The sequence below is a fragment of the Lissotriton helveticus genome, chromosome 3_1 (genome assembly GCF_964261635.1).
Source record: "Lissotriton helveticus chromosome 3_1, aLisHel1.1, whole genome shotgun sequence".
Lineage (NCBI taxonomy): Eukaryota > Metazoa > Chordata > Amphibia > Caudata > Salamandridae > Lissotriton > Lissotriton helveticus.
In genome coordinates this window covers 934,141,733-934,168,565 of record NC_136061.1, presented here as the reverse complement: position 1 = coordinate 934,168,565, position 26,833 = coordinate 934,141,733, and the positions used below count along the sequence as shown (strand labels likewise).

At 48.0% G+C, this 26,833-nt stretch overlaps 1 long non-coding RNA gene across 2 annotated transcripts in view; it reads right to left on the bottom strand.

The window, feature by feature from the left end:
- LOC144824799 (uncharacterized) overlaps positions 1–26,833 on the bottom strand; it is a 642,332-nt gene that overhangs the window by 304,361 nt on the left and 311,138 nt on the right. The window contains exon 4 of one of the 2 annotated variants that reach the window (XR_013609122.1): positions 24,949–25,020. The exons of the other annotated variant lie outside the window; for it this stretch is intronic. This is a non-coding gene — a long non-coding RNA (uncharacterized LOC144824799). The remainder of the gene's footprint in view (positions 1–24,948; positions 25,021–26,833) is intronic. 2 annotated transcript variants of the gene reach the window in all.

Here is a 26,833-nt window from a genome sequence, read left to right as displayed (position 1 = left end):
CCTCGCCTATTCGAGAAAGTTTCTAGTAAACTCTGAGCTAGCTGGCACACAAAACTTAAGTCTAATATCGACAGTAGAAGACCTAGTTAACCTCTGTCCTACGTCTATACTATTGAAGATATTATTCCAATGCGCAGAGCCTATTGGGATAATAGGAACTACACTACAATACCCATCCCACTCGGGGTGACAAATGCAAAAACAACAATTGATGGACAGAATGCAGAACAATGTCATACATTCACCCCAGTACAGAGATCAGGGCCTAAATCCATCATTTTTTTGCACTCCACACCACCCCAGGTCAGACATGGCCATATGCAAATCAGCCTTGACCCTGTGCCTCATGGGAGCAGTCCAGCCCGAACTGCCAAGCCATGTCCATGGAGGCAGAGAAGCAGGTCAGGGGTCTCTGGCAACAGGCTCTGGCAGCAGTGGAAATGTGAGGCTCCCACCCACACATATATAACCTCCTAGGGTTGTTTCAAAGGTGCCAAGCTGCAGCAATTGGTGGTCCAAGTCTGCCTCTTTCAAAAGCATCCAATGTCCCTCTCCACGGTGGTGGAGCACGCCTACTGCGATTTTCAAAATTGCATCATGCAACCGCAATCATCGTTCCCATTGGCTCAAGGGCAAGCTCCATGGCGGTGACACACCGCTGGGGACAGGCGGTAGCTTTGGTGATTTGGGTGGCGGAGCATGCCAATCGCCATTTGGGCATGTCTCCATACCAATCACTACCACACTTGTGTGAATTGGTGGTGCTGGTGACACACTGCTGGGGACAGGCGATAGAATATGCGATTTGGGTGCCATACAATCACATGATGCATCGCGATTTGGGTGGTGGAGCCTGCCAACCGCCATTTGGGCATGGCTCCATACCAATCACTAAAGCACTTGTGTGAACGGGGGGTGCTGGTGACACACCGCTGGGGACAGGTGGTAGCTACTGTGATTTGGTTGCCATACAATGGCAATGGCCATCTGGCACACATCAACAGTGCACAGTGGCCACATGGTCAATGGCACATCACTGTGCACAAGATGCCAATGTTCCATTGACTCCACTGGTGACTGCACATGCCATGTTTGTGTATGTGTGTCGTACATTGTCCAGTACTCCCTCACATGTCACTTATGAATTTGTTGGTCGATGAGGCAGGACAGTGTTGTAGTGGACTCTACAATATGTACACATGTCAATGCGTTGAGGTGCAGTGATGATCACTGCAATGCCCGTCTGAATGTATGATGTAGTTTCTTGCATGGCCTCTTATGTCTGCTCATACACACAATTGTCATTTCTACGCAAACTGTGGTCATTGTGTTGTGGATGTGTGCCACGCTGAAATGACGTATTAAGGTATGACAGGTACAGCAGCTAAGTATGAGACAGTGGGGTTTAATTATTACACATATGATGGATGCCATATTCCCAAGCATGCCCATGTGTAATGTGGCCATATCCCTATGTCCAATCGCATTGTCCAAGGATTGTGATTGAGGTATTTGTTTTGTGTAAGTTGACAGGTGTGCCCAAGTGTGGATGAAGGTGCCTGTTACTCAATTTTTGAGGCAGTCATTGTTGCTGTTGTGACATACAGAACGTGAAATGCTGTGCCCATCTCCTGATTTATTGCATTGACATGTAACAACTTTCATCTCAACTAGGAGGCGGCCAAATCTGCTGCGTCACTTGACAGTGCTGGAGGACATGGAGGAAGGGGCGATTATCCGGAAATTCCATCTGGATAGAGCCACCCTAAAAACCCTTTGTGATATGTTGGAGCCCTACCTGCAGCCTCGCCGGACATATCCAATTTCTTTCACCCCAATTTAAAAGGTGATGGCAGCTGTAAATTTTTATGCAACTGGATCGTTCCCGGAGACAGTGGCCAGCGCTGGTGGGAAGTCACAACCGATGTTCAGCATGGTGCTGAACATCGGACCAGCATGGTCCGCCATGATGATATACAAGGACAGATATATCCATTTCCCCAGGGGTGCTGAATTGGCAGCTGTGAAGGGAGACTTCTATCCCCTTGGGCACATCCCCCATGTTGTTGGTGCCATTCAACACACCTATGTCGGTCTTGTGCCACCACAGGCAAGCAAACTTTATACACAGGAGGGGTGTTGTCCTACGTGACCAGGCAGGACACTGTAATCAATAAACAAACAAAGCGCCTGGTCTCAAAATTGAAGTGCTGCTATTTATTCAAAGGAGACTAAGGTGCTTCGATTAATTAATTCAGAAGCAACTACGTAAGTGAGCACATTTACAGGAATTGCAAACATTAATACGCCATAAATGTGCCAGTGGTATGCTAGGCAGATATGATCATCTCCCACGTGTGTGCAAGGTTCCCAGGCTCAGCCCATGATGCCTACATCCTGCGTAACAGCATTGTGCCCCAGCTGATGGCTAATCTGCTTCCCGAGCATGCATGGATTGTGGGTGAGTATGCCCAGTCGTATAGCGTGGTGGGTGTGTGACCTGCTGCCCTCTGCATCAACGACATTGCAATGTCTTTTTGTGTATGTCATGCCTAGGTGACTCTGCATAGCCCAACCGTCCCTGGTTGCTGAGCCCACTGCGGAATCCCAGGGCCCCGGCTGACGTTCGCTACAATGATGCCCATGGTAGGACATGTTGTGTGGTGGAGAGTACTTTTGGTCTGCTGAAGTCACGCTTCCCAGACAAGACCGGAGGTGTACTGGCATACTTGCCCGGGAAGGTGTGTCAGACTGTAGTGGCAAGCAGCATGCTCCACAACCTAGCCTTTCGCAAGGAGAGTCCCTTGCTCTTGGGTGATGATGAGGACCCAAGGCTCCCGCCTGCAAACCAACCCGTGTCCAGTGATGAGGACAGTGGAGAGGAGGAAGGTGTTGATCTTCGTCAACAGCTCATCACCCGCTATTTAACTTGGAGGTGGGTGACAATGTACAACATACTCATTGATGATGTTGCTGCTGTCGTGAAGGGGTATGTGAGACTTGCAGAAGCAGCCAGTTGTAGGCTCAGCAGTGGTTGTCAAGAATTCCGGGACAGGTCATTTGGAGACATCTACAGGACATGTCTGTTAACACTTGTTGCCCAGTGTGACGTGTGCATGTTGGCTCATGTAAATGGTAGGTGTTGTGTGATGTCTGTGATGCCACACCCACACCAGTGAGTGTTGTTCTGTTCTGTTTCCCTAGGTGCCTACAACGATACATTATGGACATGTCGAAGACTGTACATCCTGCAAGAAAGGCGGAGCTGACACCACAACATGTGTGTAAGGTTTTTATTTTTCAATGTTGACATGTGAAGGGGTTGTACATTTCCATTGAGGTGGTGGTGGAGCAGTGAGTTGAAAGTCATGCAAAATGAGATAGTAGAGTAGTCACCTTATTGATGTGGTGACCCAGTCCAACAAACATATGCCATTCACAAGGCAGTGTGGGGAAGGACAGTCCAAATGGTCATAGCATTGGTGAAAAAGGTTGCCATCAGGGCTGGCTTCGTGACTGGCGTTTTGCAGGTGCTTTGCCTCCAAATACTCCCAGGCTCTTCTTAGGACGGCCCCTTGGTCGCTTGGAAGGTGCAACGCCCTGCTGCAGTGCCAGTGGCATCTGAGGACTCACCCCTCTCTTTGGCCGCAGGGGAGAATGGTGAACTGTCATCCTGCGGCCTGCCAGAGGGAGGTGGAGGTGTTGGTTGTGACACCAGCCTGTCCCTCAGTAACGCTAATGCTGGGCCATGAGGTCCATTTGTCCCATGCGGGTGTCGATGGACCTCATCAGCAGGATGAGCTTGCGTAACAGTTTGTTTGACTGGCCCGTTTGTCCCTGGGCCTGTTCATAAGCGCCAAGGACTCTGGTGATGTGGTCCAGGGTTTCGGCCCCAGCCTCCTGGTGTCTGTGGGTGACCCTGCCACTCCACCCTGCCCTGTTGCACGGACTCGTTGTCTCACCACTGTGTGCACCCGTATCCTCTCCCTGCTGCCCTCAGTCGGTGGTGTGGGCTGGTCATCTTCAGGGACAGGGAGGTTGTTGCAGGCAGCACTGGTGGTGGTGGACGCACAGGCCCTAACAGCAGGGGACTGCAGTGAATTTGTTATTGCAGCAGATGTGGGTGGGACGATGGGCTCCAGGGACCTGTTGCTCCCTGGCACACCAGATGGGCCGGGTACGAGCTCATCTTCCAGAGGATCCTGGTAGTCAACATCCGAGAGTCCAAGTCCGGGGGGAGACTGGCTCTGCAGGTTGCTGGTGTTGTCCTGTGCAGTGAATTATTGGTCACCTGGGGATCAGATGGGAAATGGTCATTGTAGTGCACCCAGCAAGCTCCGTGTTAGCTCTGTGTCATTCACTGTTTGTATACTACACAATTGACTGATCATCACATATTTACCAATGTGCACTTCTGTGCCTCCCGACATGATGCAGTGGTACATGCATTACTTGTCCATGGTGTGAGGTGTCATTGCAAATCATGTAACCCATGGCTAATTCATGATTACGGGGAACTGTTGCCATCTAGGGACTGGTATGACACGTTTCTGACTTGGGACTCTTGGTTGATTTGTCTGACCTAGCAGACGTTTACTTGTGGTCATGGACTGGCCATTGTCATCTCCTGCATACCTTTGTCATGTAATGTGCATATCTTGATTTGTAGCGCCACACATGCTTTCTTATCTTTTGAATAGAGCTTGTAGCTCTGGCCCCATGGCAATACACATGTCTAGAGGTGATGTGCATGTTTGTTCCCAGACTTTATTCTACATCAGCATTGGTGTGTGACACTTTAGGAGCTGTGACTGTTTCCTTTGCCTTGCTGTGTGCACACTGTGCGTGGCAATGGGCTATGTGTGCATATTTGGGCAGTGAGAGGTCTGGTGTTGTCATATGGCACAATTTCTTTTGTGACAAATATGTGGTTGCACATACTGGCTACTTACCTGTTACGTGCTCACATTTGGCTTTGTAATGTGACACATCTGTGTCGCGTGTTGGAGGCTTCCATCCTGCTCAGTGGTGTCATGAGACAGCATGATGTGTCTACCTACCTGTTAGTTTGTTGGAGGTGGGCCATTATGTGCCACATGCATCTGGGTGTTATTGTGCACTGCATCCTGTTGGGCTGTGGGACAAGGGTACATGGTGGTAGTGGTAGTACAGGCCTCCCACTCACAAACAGCCCTCCCAGGGAAGAAGACTACCTACCTGTAAGTTTGATGTGAGTTGTGTAATAGGCTGACACATGCTTCTGGGTGGGGTGGGGGTAGTGCTCCATCCTGCTGGGCTGTGGGCCAGGGGGCATGGTGGTAGTGGTGGTACAGGCATCCCAACCCCCAAACAGTACTCCATGGCAAGATGGCTACCTACCTGTGATTTTGTTGGATGTACTGCAATGGCTTACAACTGCTTCTGGGTGGGGTGGGGATAGTTCTCCATCTTGCTGGGCTGTGGGCTAGGGGCATGGTAGTAGTAGTGGTGCAGGCTTCCCACCCCTAAACAGCCCTCCCAGGCAAGATGGCTACCTACCTCTTAGGTGAGGGTGACCTATACAATGGCTTCCAACTGCTTCAGAGTGGGGGTGGTCCTCCTTCCTGCTGAGGTGTTGGACAGGGGGAATGGTGGGAGTAGTAGTGCGGGCCTCTCAACCACAGACAGCCCTCCCAGGGAAGATGGCTACCTACCTGTTAGGTTAGGGTGATCCACACAATGGCTTCCAACTGCTTCAGGATGGGGGTGGTGCTCCCTCCTGCTCAGGTGTGGAACAGGAGACATGGTGGTAGTGGTAGTGCGGGCCTCCCACACACAGACAGCTATCCCAGGGAAGATGGCTACCTACCTGTTAGGTGAGGGTAATCCATACAATGGCTTATAACTTCTTCTGGGTGGGGGTGGTGCTCCTTCCTGCTCAGGTGTGAGACAGGGGCATGGTGGGAGTCGTAGTGCAGGCCTCCCACCCACAGACAGACCTCCCAGGGAAGATGGCTACCTACCTGTTAGGTGAGGGTGATCAATACAATGGAATCTAACTGTTTCGGGGTGGGGGTGATGCTCCTTCCTGCTCAGGTGTGGGACAGGGGGAATGGTGGGAGTAGTAGTGCAGGCATCCCCCCAAAACAGCACTCCATGGCAAGATGGCTACCTACCTGTGATTTTGTTGGGTGTACTGCAATGGCTTACAACTGCTTCTGGGTGGGGTGGGGGTAGTGCTCCATCCTGCTGGGCTGTGGGCTAGGGGGCATGGTGGTAGTAGTGATGCAGGCCTCCCACCCCCAAACAACCCTCCCAGGGAAGATGGCTACCTACCTGCCAGGTGAGGGTGATCCATACAATGGCTTCCAACTGCTTCAGGGAGGGGGTGGTGCTCGTTCCTGCTCAGGTGTGGGACAGGGGCATGGTGGGAGTTGTAGTGCGGGCCTCCCACCCACAGACAGCTCTCCAAGGGAAGATGGCTACCTACCTGTTAGGTGAGGGTGATCCATACAATAGCTTCCAACTTCTTCTGGGTGAGGGTATTGCTCCTTCCTGCTCAGGTGTGGGCCAGGGGGAGTGGTGGGAGTGGTAGTACAGGCATACCACCCACAAACAGCACTCCATGGCAATATGGCTACCTACCTGTGATTTTGCTGGGTGTACTGCAATGGCTTTCAACTGCTTCAGGGTGGGGGTGGTGCTCCTTCCAGCTGATGTGTGGGACAGGGGGCATGGTGGGAGTAGTAGTGCGGGCTTCCCACCCACAGACAGCCCTCCTAGGGAAGATGGCTACCTACCTGTTAGGTGAGGCTGATCCATACAATGGCTTCCAAATGCTTCAGAGTGGGGGTGGTGCTCCTTCCTGCTCAGGTGTGGGACGGGGACATGGTGAGAGTAGTAGTGCGGGCCTCCCACCCACAGACAGCCCACCCAGGGAAGATGGCTACCTACCTGTTAGGTGAGGGTGATGCATACAATGGCTTACACCTGCTTCAGGGTGGGGGTGATGCTCCTTCCTGCTGAGGAATGGGACAGGGGGCATGGGGGAGTAGTAGTGCAGGTCTCCCACCCACAAACAGCACTCCATGGCAAGATGGCTACCTACCTGTGATTTTGTTGGATGTACTGCAATGGCTTACAACTGCATCAGGGTGGGGTGGGGGTGGGCTCCATCTAGCTAAGCTGTGGGACAAGAGTGCCTGGTAGGAGTTGTAGTGCTGGCTGCCTGTACACATGCTCTCATGTAAATGTTGGTGGCTACGTTTGGGGTGAATGGGAGTGGGTGAATGTTGGGTCTGTGAGACATGTTTTTGTGAGTGTGTGGTGCAGATGAATGTTGTTTGTCCTAGGTGGTATAGCTTTGTAGTTGAGCAAGACAGTACATATCAATGTGGTGGTAGTCGTTTATTTGTACTTACCCACCTCCACTCCCCCGGCTACTCCTGTGAGATTCTCTGGATGCAGTATGGCAAGCAACTTCTCCTCCCATGGAGTGAATGTTTTTGGTGGAATGGGAGGGCCACCGCCAGTCCTTTCAGCCAGCTCCCGGTTCTTGCTTCTCTGTGACAACCCTCTTCAGATCATGTCACCGCTTCATGATCTCTTTTTTAGATCGCGGGGTGGTCGCTACTGCATTGACCCTTTGGACTATACTGGCCCACATTTGTGTCCTTGTGGCTGATGGTCTCTGTTGGACCAGGCTACCAAACAGTTGTGGTTCCACCCTAACTATCTCATTTACCATGACTGTCAACTCACTCTCTCTGAATTAGGGCATTTTATGTGTTGCCATGGTGTGTGGTGTGCAAAGTGTTTGTGGGTGCAGGGGTGTGAGTGGTGGGTGTGGTGGTGATGTGTGATGTGCTGGGGGATGGTGGTGCAGGAGTGGCAGTGGTAGTGGTGCTATGTGTGGTGTGAGTATTGCTGGTGTGTAGCTTTGCCTATCCTTTGTTGTGAGGGTTGGTGCCCTTCAGTTTTGGAAAGTTGCAAAGGATTGTGGCCAGGGAAGGGGCAGATTTTATACTCAGCTATGTGGCTGTGTCCAAATGGGGTATTGCGATGTGTTGTGTGTGTTGTCCTGGGAATTGTATTTTTATTTTTGCCTTGCGTTTGTGTCATTGGGATGTGTTTTTGTGTTTGTGGGACATGGCTAGTTTGCTGTGTGCACTGTTTGGGCTTGTTGTGGGTTTGTTGCTTCATCCGCCATATTTTTTGCGGATCGTCCGCTGCGGTGGCTATGCTGCAGCTCTTCAGCCGGCTCTCCCATTCATTCCAGTGTGCGACCTCGGCGGTCGGAAACAGCGGAATGCACCGCATGACCGTTGGGGATATTCTAATTTCCTGTGCGGTGTCTCCGCTATACTTGCGGCGGGTTTGTGTTTTTCCGCAGCATATCCATCCGCCGCGGACAGATTTTGGACATCACTGCCCGCTACGGGCGGCTTTCCGCAGCCCAGTTCCACCGCGGTCGGTGTTCTTTGGCGGATGATCCTAATTTGACTGCCGGTTTTGCCACGGTCCCAGCAGGCCGTTGTTCGCTTCCATGGCGGTTGGGGTGGTTTTCCGACCGCTATCCTAATGGGCCCCTAAACTACCAAAATAACACCAAATTACACAAAAAACAGACATTTAACACTCTAACAAAACTAATTACACTACGACTACCTTCCCCTGCCCTAAAATTATCTTAAAAGTAAATTAAACTAAACTTACCTTAAGCGACGAAACACAGCTCCCAACAACGATGTTCCGTCTTCCAAAATGACCTAAAAACGAAATAGACAGGCAGAAAAGTGAGCAAAAAAAAAAAATGGCCACGCAATAAAAATGAAAAAAGACTACCTCCCCATAGACAAGAATGGAGAATTGTAAAAAAAGATAAATCCAAAAAATGAAATTAGACAAGATTGGAGAATTGTAAAAAAATAAAAAATCCAAAAAATGATATATACATTTTTATATTTAAGAAAATTATATAAAAATATAGAAAAAATGTACAAAGAAAATGTAAAATATATTTTAAATATTATACTATCACAAAACATAAAATATAATATTTAATATATATATTAAAATGTAGATTTATTTGATGTACTTGATTTTCAACATATAAAATTACAAGAAGACTATTGTGAATGTTCAAACAATATAACAATATGGAAGTAAAAAATAAATAGGATAAATAAATATATTTTTGGAAAAAAATTGTAAATTATTTAATATATTAAATAGTATTTTAAAATACTAATATTAATTTAATTACTTAGAGGCCCATTAGCATTTCAGGCGGATATTACTATGGCGGGGGACCCCGGCGGACAGAAAGACCGTCCGCCGGTAGGCAATCTGCCCAATTGCTTACCGGGTGGAAAAGCAGTTAATACGGTGGCAGTGTCTGGTAGACACCGCCATCCATATTAAGATGCATGCGGGGTGTTGCCTTTCTGTGGCGGCGATGGCAGGCGGTTCTTGCCATTGGAGGCCCGTGGCGGGCACCCAGGGATTCTGAGGTTTGGGGGGTGCACATGGGGGGTATCTATGGTACACCCCTGCATTTCCATGTACAACATGGCAGGCACCACACGGTGCCTGCAAACACAACAATGATGGACAGAATGTGGATCAATGTCACACATTCACCCCAGTCCAAAGATCTGGGCCCAAATCCATCGTTTTTCCACTCCACACCACCCTGGGTTAGACAATGGCGATATGCAAATCAGCGCTGACCCTGTGCCCCATGGGAACAGTCCAGTCCGAACTACAAAAGCCATGTCCTTCCCAGAACGGAAACAAGCATCCGAGGACCGGCCCGGTTTCGAGGTAACACCTCTCTTCAGCCCGGCTAGCTTGATTCCAGTGGTGTGGAGTGCCTGGGACTCACGTCTGAGCATCCCCAGTACACTTAGAGCGGTAACTGCAAACACAACAATGATGGACAGAATGTGGATCAATGTCACACATTCACCCGAGTCCAAAGATCTGGGCCCAAATCCATCGTTTTTCCACTCCACACCACCCTGGGTTAGACAATGGCGATATGCAAATCAGCGCTGACCCTGTGCCCCATGGGAACAGTCCAGTCCGAACTACAAAAGCCATGTCCTTCCCAGAACGGAAACAAGCATCCGAGGACCGGCCCTGTTTCGAGGTAACACCTCTCTTCAGCCCGGCTAGCTTGATTCCAGTGGTGTGGAGTGCCTGGGACTCACGTCTGAGCATCCCCAGTACACTTAGAGCGGTAACTGCAAACACAACAATGATGGACAGAATGTGGATCAATGTCACACATTCACCCCAGTCCAAAGATCTGGGCCCAAATCCATCGTTTTTCCACTCCACACCACCCTGGGTTAGACAATGGCGATATGCAAATCAGCGCTGACCCTGTGCCCCATGGGAACAGTCCAGTCCGAACTACAAAAGCCATGTCCTTCCCAGAACGGAAACAAGCATCCGAGGACCGGCCCGGTTTCGAGGTAACACCTCTCTTCAGCCCGGCTAGCTTGATTCCAGTGGTGTGGAGTGCCTGGGACTCACGTCTGAGCATCCCCAGTACACTTAGAGCGGTAACTGCAAACACAACAATGATGGACAGAATGTGGATCAATGTCACACATTCACCCCAGTCCAAAGATCTGGGCCCAAATCCATCGTTTTTCCACTCCACACCACCCTGGGTTAGACAATGGCGATATGCAAATCAGCGCTGACCCTGTGCCCCATGGGAACAGTCCAGTCCGAACTACAAAAGCCATGTCCTTCCCAGAACGGAAACAAGCATCCGAGGACCGGCCCGGTTTCGAGGTAACACCTCTCTTCAGCCCGGCTAGCTTGATTCCAGTGGTGTGGAGTGCCTGGGACTCACGTCTGAGCATCCCCAGTACACTTAGAGCGGTAACTGCAAACACAACAATGATGGACAGAATGTGGATCAATGTCACACATTCACCCCAGTCCAAAGATCTGGGCCCAAATCCATCGTTTTTCCACTCCACACCACCCTGGGTTAGACAATGGCGATATGCAAATCAGCGCTGACCCTGTGCCCCATGGGAACAGTCCAGTCCGAACTACAAAAGCCATGTCCTTCCCAGAACGGAAACAAGCATCCGAGGACCGGCCCGGTTTCGAGGTAACACCTCTCTTCAGCCCGGCTAGCTTGATTCCAGTGGTGTGGAGTGTCTGGGACTCACGTCTGAGCATCCCCAGTACACTTAGAGCGGTAACTGCAAACACAACAATGATGGACAGAATGTGGATCAATGTCACACATTCACCCCAGTCCAAAGATCTGGGCCCAAATCCATCGTTTTTCCACTCCACACCACCCTGGGTTAGACAATGGCGATATGCAAATCAGCGCTGCCCTGTGCCCCATGGGAACAGTCCAGTCCGAACTACAAAAGCCATGTCCTTCCCAGAACGGAAACAAGCATCCGAGGACCGGCCCGGTTTCGAGGTAACACCTCTCTTCAGCCCGGCTAGCTTGATTCCAGTGGTGTGGAGTGCCTGGGACTCACGTCTGAGCATCCCCAGTACACTTAGAGCGGTAACTGCAAACACAACAATGATGGACAGAATGTGGATCAATGTCACACATTCACCCCAGTCCAAAGATCTGGGCCCAAATCCATCGTTTTTCCACTCCACACCACCCTGGGTTAGACAATGGCGATATGCAAATCAGCGCTGACCCTGTGCCCCATGGGAACAGTCCAGTCCGAACTACAAAAGCCATGTCCTTCCCAGAACGGAAACAAGCATCCGAGGACCGGCCCGGTTTCGAGGTAACACCTCTCTTCAGCCCGGCTAGCTTGATTCCAGTGGTGTGGAGTGCCTGGGACTCACGTCTGAGCATCCCCAGTACACTTAGAGCGGTAACTGCAAACACAACAATGATGGACAGAATGTGGATCAATGTCACACATTCACCCCAGTCCAAAGATCTGGGCCCAAATCCATCGTTTTTCCACTCCACACCACCCTGGGTTAGACAATGGCGATATGCAAATCAGCGCTGACCCTGTGCCCCATGGGAACAGTCCAGTCCGAACTACAAAAGCCATGTCCTTCCCAGAACGGAAACAAGCATCCGAGGACCGGCCCGGTTTCGAGGAAACACCTCTCTTCAGCCCGGCTAGCTTGATTCCAGTGGTGTGGAGTGCCTGGGACTCACGTCTGAGCATCCCCAGTACACTTAGAGCGGTAACTGCAAACACAACAATGATGGACAGAATGTGGATCAATGTCACACATTCACCCCAGTCCAAAGATCTGGGCCCAAACCCATCGTTTTTCCACTCCACACCACCCTGGGTTAGACAATGGCGATATGCAAATCAGCGCTGACCCTGTGCCCCATGGGAACAGTCCAGTCCGAACTACAAAAGCCATGTCCTTCCCAGAACGGAAACAAGCATCCGAGGACCGGCCCGGTTTCGAGGTAACACCTCTCTTCAGCCCGGCTAGCTTGATTCCAGTGGTGTGGAGTGCCTGGGACTCACGTCTGAGCATCCCCAGTACACTTAGAGCGGTAACTGCAAACACAACAATGATGGACAGAATGTGGATCAATGTCACACATTCACCCCAGTCCAAAGATCTGGGCCCAAATCCATCGTTTTTCCACTCCACACCACCCTGGGTTAGACAATGGCGATATGCAAATCAGCGCTGACCCTGTGCCCCATGGGAACAGTCCAGTCCGAACTACAAAAGCCATGTCCTTCCCAGAACGGAAACAAGCATCCGAGGACCGGCCCGGTTTCGAGGTAACACCTCTCTTCAGCCCGGCTAGCTTGATTCCAGTGGTGTGGAGTGCCTGGGACTCACGTCTGAGCATCCCCAGTACACTTAGAGCGGTAACTGCAAACACAACAATGATGGACAGAATGTGGATCAATGTCACACATTCACCCCAGTCCAAAGATCTGAGCCCAAATCCATCGTTTTTCCACTCCACACCACCCTGGGTTAGACAATGGCGATATGCAAATCAGCGCTGACCCTGTGCCCCATGGGAACAGTCCAGTCCGAACTACAAAAGCCATGTCCTTCCCAGAACGGAAACAAGCATCCGAGGACCGGCCCGGTTTCGAGGTAACACCTCTCTTCAGCCCGGCTAGCTTGATTCCAGTGGTGTGGAGTGCCTGGGACTCACGTCTGAGCATCCCCAGTACACTTAGAGCGGTAACTGCAAACACAACAATGATGGACAGAATGTGGATCAATGTCACACATTCACCCCAGTCCAAAGATCTGGGCCCAAATCCATCGTTTTTCCACTCCACACCACCCTGGGTTAGACAACGGCGATATGCAAATCAGCGCTGACCCTGTGCCCCATGGGAACAGTCCAGTCCGAACTACAAAAGCCATGTCCTTCCCAGAACGGAAACAAGCATCCGAGGACCGGCCCGGTTTCGAGGTAACACCTCTCTTCAGCCCGGCTAGCTTGATTCCAGTGGTGTGGAGTGCCTGGGACTCACGTCTGAGCATCCCCAGTACACTTAGAGCGGTAACTGCAAACACAACAATGATGGACAGAATGTGGATCAATGTCACACATTCACCCCAGTCCAAAGATCTGGGCCCAAATCCATCGTTTTTCCACTCCACACCACCCTGGGTTAGACAATGGCGATATGCAAATCAGCGCTGACCCTGTGCCCCATGGGAACAGTCCAGTCCGAACTACAAAAGCCATGTCCTTCCCAGAACGGAAACAAGCATCCGAGGACCGGCCCGGTTTCGAGGTAACACCTCTCTTCAGCCCGGCTAGCTTGATTCCAGTGGTGTGGAGTGCCTGGGACTCACGTCTGAGCATCCCCAGTACACTTAGTGCGGTAACTGCAAACACAACAATGATGGACAGAATGTGGATCAATGTCACACATTCACCCCAGTCCAAAGATCTGGGCCCAAATCCATCGTTTTTCCACTCCACACCACCCTGGGTTAGACAATGGCGATATGCAAATCAGCGCTGACCCTGTGCCCCATGGGAACAGTCCAGTCCGAACTACAAAAGCCATGTCCTTCCCAGAACGGAAACAAGCATCCGAGGATCGGCCCGGTTTCGAGGTAACACCTCTCTTCAGCCCGGCTAGCTTGATTCCAGTGGTGTGGAGTGCCTGGGACTCACGTCTGAGCATCCCCAGTACACTTAGAGCGGTAACTGCAAACACAACAATGATGGACAGAATGTGGATCAATGTCACACATTCACCCCAGTCCAAAGATCTGGGCCCAATCCATCGTTTTTCCACTCCACACCACCCTGGGTTAGACAATGGCGATATGCAAATCAGCGCTGACCCTGTGCCCCATGGGAACAGTCCAGTCCGAACTACAAAAGCCATGTCCTTCCCAGAACGGAAACAAGCATCCGAGGACCGGCCCGGTTTCGAGGTAACACCTCTCTTCAGCCCGGCTAGCTTGATTCCAGTGGTGTGGAGTGCCTGGGACTCACGTCTGAGCATCCCCAGTACACTTAGAGCGGTAACTGCAAACACAACAATGATGGACAGAATGTGGATCAATGTCACACATTCACCCCAGTCCAAAGATCTGGGCCCAAATCCATCGTTTTTCCACTCCACACCACCCTGGGTTAGACAATGGCGATATGCAAATCAGCGCTGACCCTGTGCCCCATGGGAACAGTCCAGTCCGAACTACAAAAGCCATGTCCTTCCCAGAACGGAAACAAGCATCCGCTCTAAGTGTACTGGGGATGCTCAGACGTGAGTCCCAGGCACTCCACACCACTGGAAACAAGCTAGCCGGGCTGATGAGAGGTGTTACCTCGAAACCGGGCCGGTCCTCGGATGCTTGTTTCCGTTCTGGGAAGGACATGGCTTTTGTAGTTCGGACTGGACTGTTCCCATGGGGCACAGGGTCAGTGCTGATTTGCATATCGCCATTGTCTAACCCAGGGTGGTGTGGAGTGGAAAAACGATGGATTTGGGCCCAGATCTTTGGACTGGGGTGAATGTGTGACATTGATCCACATTCTGTCCATCATTGTTGTGTTTGCAGGTACCGCTCTAAGTGTACTGGGGATGCTCAGACGTGAGTCCCAGGCACTCCACACCACTGGAATCAAGCTAGCCGGGCTGATGAGAGGTGTTACCTCGAAACCGGGCCGGTACTCGGATGCTTGTTTCCGTTCTGGGAAGGACATGGCTTTTGTAGTTCGGACTGGACTGTTCCCATGGGGCACAGGGTCAGTGCTGATTTGCATATCGCCATTGTCTAACCCAGGGTGGTGTGGAGTGGAAAAACGATGGATTTGGGCCCAGATCTTTGGACTGGGGTGAATGTGTGACATTGATCCACATTCTGTCCATCATTGTTGTGTTTGCAGGTACCGCTCTAAGTGTACTGGGGATGCTCAGACGTGAGTCCCAGGCACTCCACACCACTGGAATCAAGCTAGCCGGGCTGATGAGAGGTGTTACCTCGAAACCGGGCCGGTCCTCGGATGCTTGTTTCCGTTCTGGGAAGGACATGGCTTTTGTAGTTCGGACTGGACTGTTCCTATGGGGCACAGGGTCAGTGCTGATTTGCATATCGCCATTGTCTAACCCAGGGTGGTGTGGAGTGGAAAAACGATGGATTTGGGCCCAGATCTTTGGACTGGGGTGAATGTGTGACATTGATCCACATTCTGTCCATCACTGTTGTGTTTGCAGGTACCGCTCTAAGTGTACTGGGGATGCTCAGACGTGAGTCCCAGGCACTCCACACCACTGGAATCAAGCTAGCCGGGCTGAGGAGGTGTTACCTCGAAACCGGGCCGGTCCTCGGATGCTTGTTTCCGTTCTGGGAAGGACATGGCTTTTGTAGTTCGGACTGGACTGTTCCCATGGGGCACAGGGTCAGTGCTGATTTGCATATCGCCATTGTCTAACCCAGGGTGGTGTGGAGTGGAAAAACAATGGATTTGGGCCCAGATCTTTGGACCGGGGTGAATGTGTGACATTGATCCACATTCTGTCCATCATTGTTGTGTTTGCAGGTACCGCTCTAAGTGTACTGGGGATGCTCAGACGTGAGTCCCAGGCACTCCACACCACTGGAATCAAGCTAGCCGGGCTGATGAGAGGTGTTACCTCGAAACCGGGCCGGTCCTCGGATGCTTGTTTCCGTTCTGGGAAGGACATGGCTTTTGTAGTTCGGACTGGACTGTTCCTATGGGGCACAGGGTCAGTGCTGATTTGCATATCGCCATTGTCTAACCCAGGGTGGTGTGGAGTGGAAAAACGATGGATTTGGGCCCAGATCTTTGGACTGGGGTGAATGTGTGACATTGATCCACATTCTGTCCATCACTGTTGTGTTTGCAGGTACCGCTCTAAGTGTACTGGGGATGCTCAGACGTGAGTCCCAGGCACTCCACACCACTGGAATCAAGCTAGCCGGGCTGATGAGAGGTGTTACCTCGAAACCGGGCCGGTCCTCGGATGCTTGTTTCCGTTCTGGGAAGGACATGGCTTTTGTAGTTCGGACTGGACTGTTCCCATGGGGCACAGGGTCAGTGCTGATTTTCATATCGCCATTGTCTAACCCAGGGTGGTGTGGAGTGGAAAAACGATGGATTTGGGCCCAGATCTTTGGACTGGGGTGAATGTGTGACATTGATCCACATTCTGTCCATCATTGTTGTGTTTGCAGGTACCGCTCTAAGTGTACTGGGGATGCTCAGACGTGAGTCCCAGGCACTCCACACCACTGGAATCAAGCTAGCCGGGCTGATGAGGTGTTACCTCGAAACCGGGCCGGTCCTCGGATGCTTGTTTCCGTTCTGGGAAGGACATGGCTTTTGTAGTTCGGACTGGACTGTTCCTATGGGGCACAGGGTCAGTGCTGATTTGCATATCGCCATTGTCTAACCCAGGGTGGTGTGGAGTGGAAAAACGATGGATTTGGGCCCAGATCTTTGGACTGGGGTGAATGTGTGACATTGATCCACATTCTGTCCATCACTGTTGTGTTTGCAGGTACCGCTCTAAGTGTACTGGGGATGCTCAGACGTGAGTCCCAGGCACTCCACACCACTGGAATCAAGCTAGCCGGGCTGATGAGAGGTGTTACCTCGAAACCGGGCCGGTCCTCGGATGCTTGTTTCCGTTCTGGGAAGGACATGGCTTTTGTAGTTCGGACTGGACTGTTCCCATGGGGCACAGGGTCAGTGCTGATTTGCATATCGCCATTGTCTAACCCAGGGTGGTGTGGAGTGGAAAAACAATGGATTTGGGCCCAGATCTTTGGACCGGGGTGAATGTGTGACATTGATCCACATTCTGTCCATCATTGTTGTGTTTGCAGGTACCGCTCTAAGTGTACTGGGGATGCTCAGACGTGAGTCCCAGGCACTCCACACCACTGGAATCAAGCTAGCCGGGCTGATGAGAGGTGTTACCTCGAAACCGGGCCGGTCCTCGGATGCTTGTTTCCGTTCTGGGAAGGACATGGCTTTTGTAGTTCGGACTGGACTGTTCCTATGGGGCACAGGGTCAGTGCTGATTTGCATATCGCCATTGTCTAACCCAGGGTGGTGTGGAGTGGAAAAACGATGGATTTGGGCCCAGATCTTTGGACTGGGGTGAATGTGTGACATTGATCCACATTCTGTCCATCACTGTTGTGTTTGCAGGTACCGCTCTAAGTGTACTGGGGATGCTCAGACGTGAGTCCCAGGCACTCCACACCACTGGAATCAAGCTAGCCGGGCTGATGAGAGGTGTTACCTCGAAACCGGGCCGGTCCTCGGATGCTTGTTTCCGTTCTGGGAAGGACATGGCTTTTGTAGTTCGGACTGGACTGTTCCCATGGGGCACAGGGTCAGTGCTGATTTTCATATCGCCATTGTCTAACCCAGGGTGGTGTGGAGTGGAAAAACGATGGATTTGGGCCCAGATCTTTGGACTGGGGTGAATGTGTGACATTGATCCACATTCTGTCCATCATTGTTGTGTTTGCAGGTACCGCACGGTGCCTGCCACTTTGTGCATGGTACTGCACGACATGCCTTCTTGGCATTGTGGTGGGCGGTGCTGATAGCACCACCCGCTCAATGTCAAAAATGCAGGATGCGCCCGCCAGTGTGACGGACGCATCCTAATGTCACCAACGGGACCCCCGCACCAAAGGCGGGCGGTCCCATTCTACGACAGGATGGCCTAAATAACCCCAAAAAGTATACACTATGACATTGTAAAATACATTTTATATAATTTTATTACAAGAATACATTGATCTAAAATGTATTAAAAAAATATGTAAAAATAAATGTACAATTTTTTTTTTTAAATAAGTGAAAAATAACAATACTTAAAAGTCTATAATGAAACTACCAAAAGTATACTTTTTTACTATTGCATAACTACATTTGCATAAAAATTTAACATTTTTCTAAATTGTTAAAAAAAATATAAATGTATTAAACAATATATTTGTAATGTTGTAAATGTACATTAAAAATATATGTTAAAGGGGTCGATTCCGATTCGGGAAACGAATCCGTACGACGATTCGTATGCGTAGCTGTTTCCGTACGAATCGTACAATTCCGTCCAAATCGCGTGGTACGATCGGTAGGTAAAAAATATGTCAGAATCATTGCGAACCGTACAAAACACGAGGTGAAATCCGTACGACATAGACCCTCACAGTGAACCGTACGAATTGTAAACATGCTGTACGACCCAACAAGTACGATCCGGACCGGGGATTGAGTACGCGATTCGTACGGAAAACGTCGCGTAGAAGAAATTCGTACGGAGAGCCACACATTCACATACGCACGTACCCCTAAACTCAAGGGGTGTACACACGGGGTGTACGCACCATACAGCTATGGCCATGGGGGGTACGAACCGTACCCCTACGCAGCGTACACCCACATTCATGGGGTGTACGCACGGGACCTACGCACCGTACCCCTGAATTCCAGGGGTGTACGCACCGTACCCCGATGCACCGTACCCCTGCAATCATGGGGTGTACGCACCGTACCCGGGGGGCGTTTCGCAAACATTTCGAATAGAAATCTGCTTTTCTGGACGTTTTCGGCTCCCGTATCAAGAGTTGTACGGAGTGCTGTCCAGACGATTCGTACTTGCTGGGTCGGAAAATGATGCTTCGATCCGTACGGACATCGCATACTGCATGTTCAGAATGCGATCCGTACAGATTCTTGAGTCGTACGGTCCTTGGTACGATTCGTACGGAGAACTGCTTAGGGTGCACATCGTACGTATGTGGACGGTTCGGGATACGATTCGTATGGGAAAAATGCTCCGTACGGCGATTTGGACAGGATTTTACCAAATCGGAATCTCCCCCAAAATATGTTATGTTTTATAATGTAATTTAATTAACATCAAAATTTGTTTAACTTTTTTTATTATTTGCAAAAATTGAAAAATAAAACTGAATGTAAATAATTTAATTGTGAACAACTAAAATAAAAGCACTTGGGGGCCGATTCCAATCTCGGTCGGAAGGGCACCAAATCGGGTTCAGCATTAGCGAATGCGATTCGGAGGCTGAATTTCCGTCTGAGTCATACACGGGTACGGACGTCGAAGTACAATGCGAACAAGCGCGAAATCTCCATCCGAATCGTTTCCGGGTCCAAAGCGCTCTGTGCGACTCGGTCACAAGCAAACAGTGGCACGTAATGGAGATGTTTCACGACCGAGCTAGTACGATGCTTGATTCGAGCAGCCGGATAGAGTTGTAGCATCCGGCTCGGAATAGCTCCCGGAGTTGGACTTCGGGGGTCCGTGTCGGACCCCTGTTACCCGCAGCCTTATGACTCGGACACAGGGGGAGACCCATGGGTCTCCCCAACACAGGCATGTACGTTGCAGATGGCACCGACGCATACCCACTGTAGGGGGTGTACTTGTCCGCAACGTACCCATTCAGTCAATGGGAGCCCATGTACGCGTCATATGACCGGCTCCCATTGACTTCTATGGGAGTCCGACCGAACCGAGTCCAACAGCACACGGCCGAATCGTACTCGCTCGGTCAGACTGCAGGAGTCCGGATCGGTCGGAAAAAAACCCGGATTAGGCTCGGTCGGAATCGGCCCCTTTATTGTGACTAATAATGTTACTAAAAAAACTCACATACGTTTCTTTTTTATATATCATTTATGTATAAAGTCAGAGAAAATGCTGCTGAATAATAAAATTAAAAAAAAATACTATTCCAACTCCAAACCAACTAAACTCAGGGAAAGTGCTGGATAATAAATCATAAAAAATACTATTCCAATTCCAAACCAACTAAACCCTGGGAAAGTGCTGGATAATAAACCATAAAAAATAACATTTCCAATATCCAAACCAACTAAACTCAGGGAAAGTGCTGGATAGTACCCCATAAAAATTTACTATTCCAACTCCAAACCAACTGAACTCAAGTAAAGTGATTGATAATAAACCGTACAAAAATACTATTCCAACCCCAAACAAACTAAACTCAGGGAAAGTGCTGAATGATAAACCAATTTAATTTAATATTCTAACTCCAAACAAACTAAACTCAGGGAAAGTGCAGAATAATAAAATATGAAAAATTACTATTCCAACTCCAAACTAACTAAAATCAGGGAAAGTGCTGGATAATAAACCATAAAAAAATACTTTTTCAAAATCCAAACCAACTAAACTCAGGGAAAGTGCTGGTTAGTACCCCATAACAAATTACTATTCCAACTCCAAACCAACTGAACTCAGGGAAAGTGATTGATAATAAACCATAAAAAAATACTATTCCAAAGTGCTGGTTAGTACCCCATAACAAATTACTATTCCAACTCCAAACAAACTAAACTCAGGGAATGTGCTGAATGATAAACCAATTTAATTTACTATTCTAACTCCAAACAAACTAAACTCAGGGAAAGTGTTGGATAATAAACCAATTACATTTACTATTCCAACTCAAAACCAGGTAAACTCGGGGAAAGTACTGAATAATAAAGCAAAAGAAATACTATTCCAACTCCAAACCAACTAAATAAACTCAGGCAAAGTGCTGGATAATAACCCAAAACAGTTTCTTTTCCAACTCCAAACAAACTAAACTCAGGGAATGCGCTGGATAATAAACCAATTAAATTTACTATTCCAACTCCAAACAAACTAAACTCAGGGAAAGGGCTAGATAATTAACCATAACCAATTACTATTCCAAATCCAAACAAACTAAACTTAGGGAAAGTGCTGGAGAATAAACCAATTAAGGGGTCGAATCCGATTCGGTAAAATCCCCTACGAATCGCCGTGCGGAGCATTTTTCCCGTACGAATTGTACACCTTCAACATCTCCGTACGTACGATGAAGTACCATCCAAACCCATAGCAGATCTCAGTACGAATCATAAGAAAGTCCATGCGACTTAAAAATATGTACAAATCGCATTCGGAACACGCAGTACACGACGTCCGTACGGATTGAAGTAGCTTTTCACGAACCAGCAAGTACGATTCGTTATGACAACACCCCATACAACTCTTTTCCTACGTGTGCGTCACGGACCCCCCTGGGTAAGCGAGTGCACCCCATGATTGCAGGGGTACGGTGCATAGAGGTACGGTGCATAGGGGTATGGTGCGTAGGGGTACAGTGCATCGGGGTACGGTGCATGGGTGTATGGTGCATGGGTGTACGGTGCGTAGGTGTACGGTGCACCAGGGTACGGTGCTTAGAGGTACAGGGCATAGAGGTACGATGCGTACCCCCATGATTGCAGGGGTACGGTACGTATGTGAATGTGTGGTTCTCCATACGATTTGCTCAAACACCGTTTTCCGTACGAAGTGTGTTCTCGTTCCCTGGTCCGGATCGTACTTGTCGGGTGGTACAGCATGTTTACAATTCGTACGGTTCACGGTGAGGTTCCTGTATCGTACGGATTTTCCCTTGATTTTCGTACGGTTCGCACACATTTGCACGTATTCTTTCCCTACGGATCGTACTAGGTGATTCGGACGGATTTGTATGATTCGTACGGAAAGGGCTACGAATACGATTCATCGTTCGAATTTGTTTCCTGAATCAGAATCGACCCCTAAATGTACTATTACAACTCCAAACCAACTACACTCAGGGAAAGTGCTGGATAATACACCAATTAAATTTACTGTTTCCAACTCCAAACCATCTAAACTAAAAAAAATATTACAAATAACAATTAACAACATTCTGAGAAAAGACCAAACATATTTTTTATTACATTTTCAAAATTAGACAAATATTTATACATTTTTTGAAATTGAACACTAAAAACTTTACAATATATTTTTATGAACATTTAAAATATCCCACATTTTCCTAAAAATCTATATATTCTAAATTACAATCTTTAGAAAAATTAAAAAATTGTTACACTTTTTCAAAATTTTAATTTTTATTCTAAATTTCCCAAGATTGCAAAAAAAGATTTTTTTTAAAAATGAAATACATACAAAAAGTTGTAATTTTTTTTAATAAACATTGTTTGCATTGGTAAACCAAATAGAACAAGAAATATTATTATATACACACAAATAAATGTATAATTTTAATTAAAAAAATGTTTTTAAATCATTTCAAAAAAATAAAAAATATATTTTATTAAAACTTCTAATTGTTTACATAAAAATATCTACACCACAAAATAAAAGTATTTATAATTTAGCAATTTAAAAAAAATCATTAATATATTACTTGTGTTTTCATTTATACAAATAGTTTTTAAATTACTCCCCACCCTTATCCACTAAAATCCAAACATCCCAGTCTTTAAATTTTACAAAAAAAATACTACTTTAAACAAATATTTTTAAATTACTCCCCACCTATAAACGCAACATCCCGCTCCTAATTAAATAAACTGTAAATCAAAAAATATATATTACTTTCAACAAATGAATTTTTAATTACTTCCCACTCTTATCCCCTATAAACCCAACATCCCGCTACTAAAAATAGATGAAAAAACATACATTTTACAATTAAAAAAATATATTTATACATATGAAATAACCACTACTAAAATGTTTTCAAAATATTTTAAACAAACTAAAAAACAAATAGTCGATAATATTTACAACAATATTTTCTAAATCAATATTTCTAACTTACAAATCGATATTTTTAACAACAATAACACTTACCTCAATATTTTACACCCTCGTTATTGTTAGCTCGACAACCACGACACTCAATAGTTCTTCATCGATATTCTGTCTGTTCACCGCCTCCCAGGATTGGTTTTGTACAGGAAGGTATTTGGACCATATGACACTGATACCACAAGCACTGTGCAGGAACAACAGGAAATAGCATGCAACAACCAATAGAAACAGGAAGGAGATCTTGCAAGCTAAGGCGCCTGCACTGTCTTAGGAAAGACCTAAAAAGGTGTTAGCCAGGATGCAGAAAACAATCCTGCATGCAACACAGGCACCCTTGCGCCATGGTTCAAGGGTGCCTGCTTTGACGCTAGGCTGACATACGGGCGCCAAAGCAAGGGAAAGAACAGGAATGCATGTATTGACTTAAAAACAGCATACTGCTGGCTTTTCCCTGTCACGCAGTGCAGCACAGCAAGTGACTTGCTGCTCTGCACTGCATCAAAAGCTCACGAATGAACCCCTGGGGGTCATAATTAACATACTTTCACCCAGACCAATGGAGCCAGCCACATGCTGTGCTCCACTGCCTGAAAGGTAAAGTGCAGGAATGCCCCACATTTAACATCCTGTCCTTTCCTTGTGCCTGCGCACTTCAGGCAGCCTAGCGCCAATGCAGTTCCCCTTGCACCATGGTGCAAGGGTGCCTGCATTATTAAAGAGAATTGTTTTTGTGCAGGAAGGGATGCCTTCCTGCACAAAAACAATCTATTTTTAGTCATTTGCATCTTTCTCTGTGTGCTGCAGATCTTGCAAGCTAAGGCGCCTGCACTGTCTTAGGAAAGACCTAAAAAGGTGTTAGCCAGGATGCAGAAAACAATCCTGCATGCAACTAAGGCACCATTGCGCCATGGTTCAAGGGTGCCTGCTTTTTTCGCTAGGCTGCATACGGGCGCCAAAGCAAGGGAAAGAACAGGAATGCATGTATTGACTTAAAAACAGCATACTCCTGGCTTTTCCCTGTCACGCAGTGCAGCACAGCAAGTGACTTGCTGCTCTGCACTGCATCAAAAGCTCATGAATGAACCCCTGGGGGGCATAATTAACATACTTTCACTCAGACCAATGGAGCAAGCCACATGCTGTGCTCCACCGCCTGAAAGGTAAAGTGCAGGAATGCCCCACATTTAACATCATACAGCACATTCCTGTCCTTTCCTTGTGCCTGCGCACTTCAGGCAGCCTAGCGCCAATGCAGTTCCCCTTGCACCATGGTGCAAGGGTGCCTGCATTATTAAAGAGAATTGTTTTTGTGCAGGAATGGATGCCTTCCTGTACAAAAACAATCTATTTTAGTCATTTTCATCTTTCTCTGTGTGCTGCAGATTGCAGTGCACATAGAAAGAGGAATTAGTGAGGAGAAAAAAGATTTCTCTCCATGTTAAGCCATCCTTTGGGAGAGCGTAATCTGCTGGATTGTGTTAAATTGATTTTACAAAGCCATGCAAGGCAGGGCAAATGTTTTGTAAATATCTGCTAGCATTTTGCGCCATGGATATGTTACAAAAGGGGTGCAATCATGATGTAAAATGTTGCTAAATCTGGCCCCAAACCTATCTGGGAACGCCTGGAACTTTCCCATTTGAAATAAAGAAGTGCATTACATGACAAATACCTTCCCAGTTAATGCATTGGTAAATAGTAACCATTTTTTGTGTGTATTTGCGAGGACTAGTTGAAAAGGGCGAATTGCCACAGTTCGTTCACAATAAGGTTTACCAGTCAGTGCAGACGTGATGCAAGGAAAAACGACCCTGCTACTTACTTGTAATCTTCATTACTCTGAGGTATAGTCTTCCTCCTCATAGTCCAAACCAGAGAGCACTTCGTGCCTCGCCTACAGAATTCACCCAAACAAGTAAAAACAATGTAAGTATTTTCAGTCATAAACACAACACAGTTTGCATACCAAGCACATTTTGTATAATAAGGCACAGTTCGTATTTATCAAGAATGCATACTTCCCTGTTGTATTCCAGGTAAGATTCCCTTGATACTCAATGTAGCTGTTCGCTTCCATCGGTTGTGTCTACACCCATACACCTTATCGTTAAAAACATCAACAGGGATTAAACAATATCCAACTATCACCCTACACCTCCTTTTATCTTCCTTCCGTTTCATACCATGTCAGTCGTGCATGTTACTACCTTTGGTTCAGTGTAAGGTGACTATCAATCAGTCAGGTGTCTGGCGTGTCCGTCTGGGTTCTCACTGACAACGTCTCACTGCACGTCGCCGCCATCTTGAGAGCATGTTATGGGAGGATTCTGATCTCCCTGCAAACCAGATATCATAGACGCCCAGGCCTGTCTATCATCTTATGCCTTTTCATCTTTCCTTGTAAAGGTCATCCGAACCAGCTCTGCGGTTGCCAATTCGTTTATGTCTCACACCCAGTCTGAGTTCTTCAGGGATCTGTGTTTCATCCAGGCAATAACCAAACCCAAGTTTACAAATCGTGTGTTAATTTTTTTATTCTTAGCTGTTGGCGATAACCCCAGTAACACAGTTGAAATACCCCGTGCAATACCCCGTGCAATAGTCTACCCCATGGCCCTTCCCAGTCTTCCCAGTACTTCTTTCCAGTACAGCTGTAATGTAGGGCATGTTCAGATCATGTGAATAAATTCCGCTCCCTGAGTGCGGCATCTAGGGCAACTGAACTCCCTGGTAGGATATATTGCATGTAGTGTGTGCAGAGCTAAATATACTTGATGTAAAACATTATAATGTAGCAGTTTAAAGTGCGCATTTGTGCTAACTCTACGAAGCCCCCCCCATGGATCTTCCGCCATTCCGCCTCTGTGAGGGGCTCTTCCAGTGCCTTATCCAATTTCTACTGGAAACGCAACGATTCCTGCGGGATATCGTCTCTTAAGGCTATATACAAAAAAAGGATACCAATCGATCCCCCTGGGCCATTTTCAGCATAGTTTTAAGGACATTGGTACCGGGTGGTTCCTCCGGAAAGGTGTGCCATAATTTTTGTGCAACCCTTGAAATTTTTGCATATTGTAAGAACTGTCCCGGTCCTAGGTCAAAGGTAATTTGTGCCTCCTCATGGGTCAGGAAGCAGCCATTCGCATACAGGTCTCCCATCCGTAGACAGTCCCCCTCTCTCCAGCGGCTTATCTACAGAGTCCGCTGTTGCTGCAAATGGACGTACTGTCCACAAAGGCGCATCCATTACATATGGAGCATGTCGGACCACCTTCATAATGCCTGCTCCCATACAGTTGCCACATGTCATATTATGTAGGGGTACCCTTCGGGGATCAAGGAGCTCATCATCAGTAATACCACCAGGGATTCCCCACCATAAGTTCCAGCCAACAAATTTTTCTCCCAGTTATCGTCGTCATCAAACCATCAAACCACGTATTGCAGTTGGGACGCCATATAATACATGTTTAGGTCTGGGACCTCTAAGCCATCTCCCTCTCATGTCCTCTGCAGGGTCGCTAGACAAACTCTCAGTCACTTTTTCCCCCCACAAGAGCGTACCAATGAGGGTGTCCAGGGTGATGACACACGATCTCTGCAGTATATAATAAGAGTGCTGGAAGTGGTATAGACACCGTGGGAGAATAATCATTTTGACGATTGCTATCCGCCCCATAAGTGACAATGGTAGCTCCGCCCAGAAA